Raw genomic sequence first — 5484 nt, 5'->3', positions numbered from 1 at the left:
TGGACCACAAGCGGTTGTCAATGGTTTAAGAATTTAGATTAATCTAGGTCCCAGTTGTATAAATTTCATTTTTTACTCTATATTTAAGTACCAATAGTTACAAGCAGGAGACGGTAAAAGGTGAGTGTGCCAGCATCAGCTGCCATTGAGGCTGTAGGCATACGGTCCTAGGAGGTCTCGGATCTGGAAGAAAGTTGGTTCTGGAAGACTTGCCTCTGCCAAACGCTGTGTTCGCAGGTCTGTGCAGGAAGCAACTGGTTATACAGTATGGGTCACTGACTGGGGTCTGATTGATGATATGATCAATGTCTGAATGGTGAAGAACCTTCACTCAGCACCACCAACACAACACACACTTTTAAGTAGTTTTTTATTATTAAATCATAGGTACAGACAGCATTATCCATCAAAATCTTCAAAACCAAAGGAATGATACAAAAATTGTAGACAATACTCATATCTGTGGTAAACTAGGTTATCTAAGGGATGTACAGCTATCTCAGTTGTACAGTATAGCATATCAAAAGTAAATTGCGCAGTTTACACAAACAACCTAAAGAAAAGAATAAGGAAAACCCTTTCAACAAGCACCATTGGTCATGAAACATCCGATAAAGGAGCTTTAGAGAGTCCACAATTTTCTCTACATTCCTAAAACATTAAACATATGGTCCCAAATTGACCACTTAGCATTAAAAGCCTTAAGGCCTTGGTTACTAAACACAAGGAACATCTCATAGGTAAAATGGAAATGAACTCTATGGATCTATTAGGAGTTAATATATTAGGAGTTCATTGATTTCTAGTTATAAGTCATAGTTAGACAAGCCAACATCAGAATATGGGAAACTACAGTTCTAGATTGAACCGGGCAAGTGTCCATAGACAAAGTGAGTAGAGCGAAGTGTGAGGATGGGGTAGAAAGAATAGCAGCTACTTTGGATCCAAGAGAAAACACTGTATTCCAAAAGCTACATACACTTATACACTCACATACAATGTAAGTTACCCAATCTCCCACATTGTCGCCTCCTTGTCGTCAACATACAGTATGCCCTTTCAAAACTGGTCTGAGCTTGGGAGAAAATGATATTTCAATTATGGATGAAATCTGCCAGGCTGGGGTTCACCCATTGGCTTCCCATATCTCTTGATGACTCAAGACATTTATTTATTTCAGGTACTTATATAGCGCCATCAATTTACGCAGCGCTTTACATATATATTGTACATTCACATCAATCCCTAACTTTCAAGGGTTGTACAATCTAAGGTCCCTAACTCACACTCATACATACTAGGGCCAATTTAGACATATTCCAACTAACCTACCAGCATGTCTTTGGAGTGTGGGAAGAAACCGGAGTACCCGGAGGAAGCCTACGCAGGCAAGGGAGAACATGCAAACTCCAGGCAAGTGGTGCCATGGTTGGGATTTGAACCAACGACCCTAGTACAGCCAGGCGGGAGTGCTAACTATTTAGGCACTGTGCTGCCCCATGGGGTTTTTTGTGTATTTCCAAATTCTGTCCCTTCACATTTCGGAGTTTAGAGTGTTCCTGACCAGGATGAAGCTCATCCTGTTTTGAGTGGGAAGCTTTATAGCCACTACAGCAGTTATGCAGACCTGAGAAAACAAGACAGAAGGTCCACCAATAGAATATCCAAATAAATAGAAGGAACATGTTGGAGGATATAACTCCCCAACATTTACTAAAAACATAAATACCAGTTTTGTTTGGACTGGCCCACTGGCTTCCTATATCTCTTGATGACTCCAGCCATGGGGCGTCTCTTTTGTAGTTCCTGGCTCTGTTTCTTCACATTTTGGAGTTTTGAATGTTCCTAATCATGTTGGCAGGTTCTAACTCATCCTGGTCTGGGTGGGAAGCCTTTTAATGGCTACAGCAGTTGTGCAGACCTGGGAACACAAGGCAGATATCTCACCTAAAGAGTCTCCAAAGAGATACAAGAAAATTGTTGAAAGGTATAACTTCCCAACATCTAAAAAATATATCATAACCAAAAATGGTGCAGCACATTTAGATTAAATACCCCAAACCTTATACAATAAATATACTCCAAAAAATACTCCACATATATAATTCTTTACAAACATGCAAAAAACAAAGTGCATTATCCTAAAGTACAGTAATGAGGTAGATTACTCATAAAGTGCAATACTAAAATGTCGGTCTAATTCTTCTCTTGTGTATCTTTCAGAGATGTTGTAGTTCATTAAATAATGCATATAACCATAACTGCAATACAGTGTTCTTAAAATAAAGTGCTCTTGAAATGCATATAATGGTGACTGCAATAAAGTCCTCTTGAACCAGGGACTTGTTCCACAATCACTCTAGTGCTCGTGTATCACCTTCCAGCACCCCTTAGTGGGCGCCACTCACCAGATCTCATGGAACCCCATACATACATAAGAAGGTCTTTTGCGCTTGTGTCATGCCTCCACAGCTTTCTCCTTCTAGCTCTCCCCCGACTCTCCACCAGCTCCCGGCAGCTCCATCATAAAAAGAGGACTCCCAATAGTGTAATACCGCTTTTATTAGATTTAAAAAACAGTCCAATGCACCAGCATGCAAATAATAAGAATTCAGCTTAGGGTTCCATTGGCTCCGTGCATTCCATGACACTGGAACCTGCGTCACCAGAGGTGACATAAACAGCCGTAGTTAGCGAGGCTCCACCCAGCACGCTTTGTCTGTTATGATGTCTTCAGGGGATCATTGCATTGGATTTGGTTAGATTTTCTGCACTATCGCCTCAAAAGGTAATTGGAGGGTACTCAGCAGATAAATTGATATCGGAGGTGAAACCAAAAGTGCAGAGTTTGGTGGTTTCTGGTTTTATGTAAAAGAATAAAAAATATATCAATTTTGGAAGGACTAACCATTTTAAATAAGCAATATAAATTTAAAAAATATAAATGTAAAAAACAATGTAAAATACAAATAAACGAACTGCAAGCTTGATTTACTACACTATGGAGGATCTCTTTTTTGCTCACTAATATGTGAATGAGATTTCACAGAAATTCTGCTTAAAGGACCCCAAAGGTCACAGAGGAGAAAAGGTGGAGAAGGCTTAATAGGAGAACTAAGGAAGTTTACCAGATGGGATTGTTGAGGATCTAGGGTGATTCTGAAAGCTTTTTGGCCCCTAGGGGTCATAGAAAGGAGGTGAGGAGGCACTGCAGCTGGAGTGGAAAAGTGTGTTGGCATTTACACGATTGAGCACCAATTGCACATTGCATGTGTATGTTGCATCACTGAATTATTCATATTGGACTTATATATTTATGCGTTTGTTCATTTATGAGATTTGAAGTGGCACTATCATGTGATTTATGTTTGTTATCTTTATTCTAATATTATTTGTTGGCACATGTGTGGGGCACTAAGATGATTTGGTCACTTTAACATGTGTCATATTTTTCACATTTCATATATTTTCATTTTTATTTTTTACATGTTTTCAATATCAGTATTTCACATGTAGGTGTGTTTGGATTTTTTAGCCCATGTAGCATTATTTATAGTGATTTAGTTTATTAGCGCTGCACTATTGTTTAATAAGTATAGACATGATTGTCATTTTTTTTTTTTTAAATGAGTGTTTATAATCGCTTTAATCCTCAATCAGTGCACATGGAGGATACACCACAGACCCTAGCTGGGGGAAGGATAAAATCTTGTAGAGGGACAGATGTGCCCCACGGGTAGTACTATGGAGACCCCTGGATTAGAGATTTGGGGGTTTTGCCTTATTCCATTATTTATGTTCACATTTTTAGTACTGAAAGTTCCATTTCTTGAATTAGTGCTTCAGACACCTACATACCATTTTCCTGTATACTGTTGCTGGAGTCCCTTTAAAGAGAACTGTCACTTCACCCAGATACATTGTCTGGGAGTCCCTGTTATTTAGCAGTAACCTTCCTTTCAATTACACCCATTACTGACCCTTTAATCCTCTCAGCTCCCCTTTCATTGTTCCGCACAGCGGAGCAATTCTCCCAGATGAAGAGGAATCACTTGTCTGAGCCGACTTATAACAAATGTCAAGCAATAATTGCAATGCGCCCTGACAACGCCAAGCCAACAGATGTTGTCCATTTAGCAGACCAGCAATTGAATTCCTCAGTGACAGATCAGTAGCATAATGACAGGCTGTACAAACTCTGCTCTATAGACATGTCAATAATCTGTGGGCCAGGGGGGGGGGGGGGTGTTCATCCTGCTGGCCGAAGCACTAGAGATGGCCATACACCAATTTGGAAAAAGACATTTACAGAGCATTCAAATTTCTGATAATAATGGGATCAAACCATCATTTTTGACCATAGTGAACAGGAAAATCCAAAGAGAGAGATGGAAAATGTTCTCAAACAAAAAAAATATATTTAGTGTAGTGCATATGCTGCTTTTATTGCTGAAGAAACCTGGATGGGGTGAAAGGTGGGATGGGATACCCCAACCCCAGGAGCACAAAATAACTAGAGGACACTTCTTCTCTAACCAGTCTTTGTTCTTCTAGACCACAAATGACAGGGCAAACACAAGAGCCTTCCGAAGGAAAGAGGAAGCCGCACACAGTCACTAGGGCTCTCAGTTCAGGTCAGTACTCACAATGCCACAGGATCACTGACAGCCTCCTTCCGATATCCACCGGGGTCCCTTCAGTGAGGGAGAAATGGCCCACAATGCCAAAGAATCGCTGACTGCCTCCTTCCGATATCCACCGGACATTCTTCAGTGAGGGAGAAATGGCCCACAATGCCACAGGATCGCTGACTGCCTCCTTCCGATATCCACCGGACATTCTTCAGTGAGGGAGAAATGGCCCACAATGCCACAGGATCGCTGACTGCCTCCTTCCGATATCCACCGGGGTCCCTTCAGTGAGGGAGGAACCAGGCCCACAATGCCACAGGATCACTGACTGCCTCCTTCCGATATCCATCGGGGTCTCTTCAGTGAGGGAGAAATGGCCCACAATTCCACAGGATCACTGACAGCCTCCTTCCGATATCCACCGGGCAATCTTCAGTGAGGGAGGAACCAAGCTCACAATGCCACAGGATCACTAACTGCCTCCTTCCGATATCCACCAGGCTCGCTTCAGTGAGGGAAGAACCAGGCCCACAATGCCACAGAATCAGTGACTGCCTCCTTCCAATATCCACTGGGCACTCTTCAGTGAGGGAGGAACCAGGCCCACAATGCCAGAGGATCACTGACTGCCTCCTTCCAATATCCACTGGGCACTCTTAAGTGAGGGAGGAATCAGGCTCGCAATGGCACAGGACAGCTGGAGACCCCCCTTCCAACTTCAGCGAGCTCTCCAGACCGGGTCCCCAGATGAAACTCTTTAAAGTGGCCTTAAACTATGCCACAGATGGGACCTCATTGAACACATGACAGCATTCCAGCAATCTGCCCAGGACCAACTCACACTGCGCCAGGC

General features: G+C 42.2%; 1 long non-coding RNA gene across 1 annotated transcript; it reads right to left on the bottom strand.

The window, feature by feature from the left end:
• Positions 1 to 353: 353 nt before the first annotated feature.
• Positions 354 to 5173, bottom strand: LOC149462063 (uncharacterized). The gene is made up of 2 exons (XR_016312735.1): positions 4647 to 5173; positions 354 to 2858 (listed from the first exon to the last, which is right to left on the bottom strand). It is a non-coding gene; the product is annotated as an uncharacterized LOC149462063 (long non-coding RNA).
• Between the last annotated feature and the right edge of the window lie 311 nt (positions 5174 to 5484).

The sequence above is a fragment of the Staurois parvus genome, unplaced genomic scaffold (genome assembly GCF_062004578.1).
Source record: "Staurois parvus isolate SC_StPar_1 unplaced genomic scaffold, SC_StPar_1.0 ptg000187l, whole genome shotgun sequence".
Taxonomy (NCBI): domain Eukaryota; kingdom Metazoa; phylum Chordata; class Amphibia; order Anura; family Ranidae; genus Staurois; species Staurois parvus.
The sequence above is the reverse complement of the archived record's forward strand: the minus strand, read 5'-3'. Positions and strand labels throughout refer to the sequence as shown.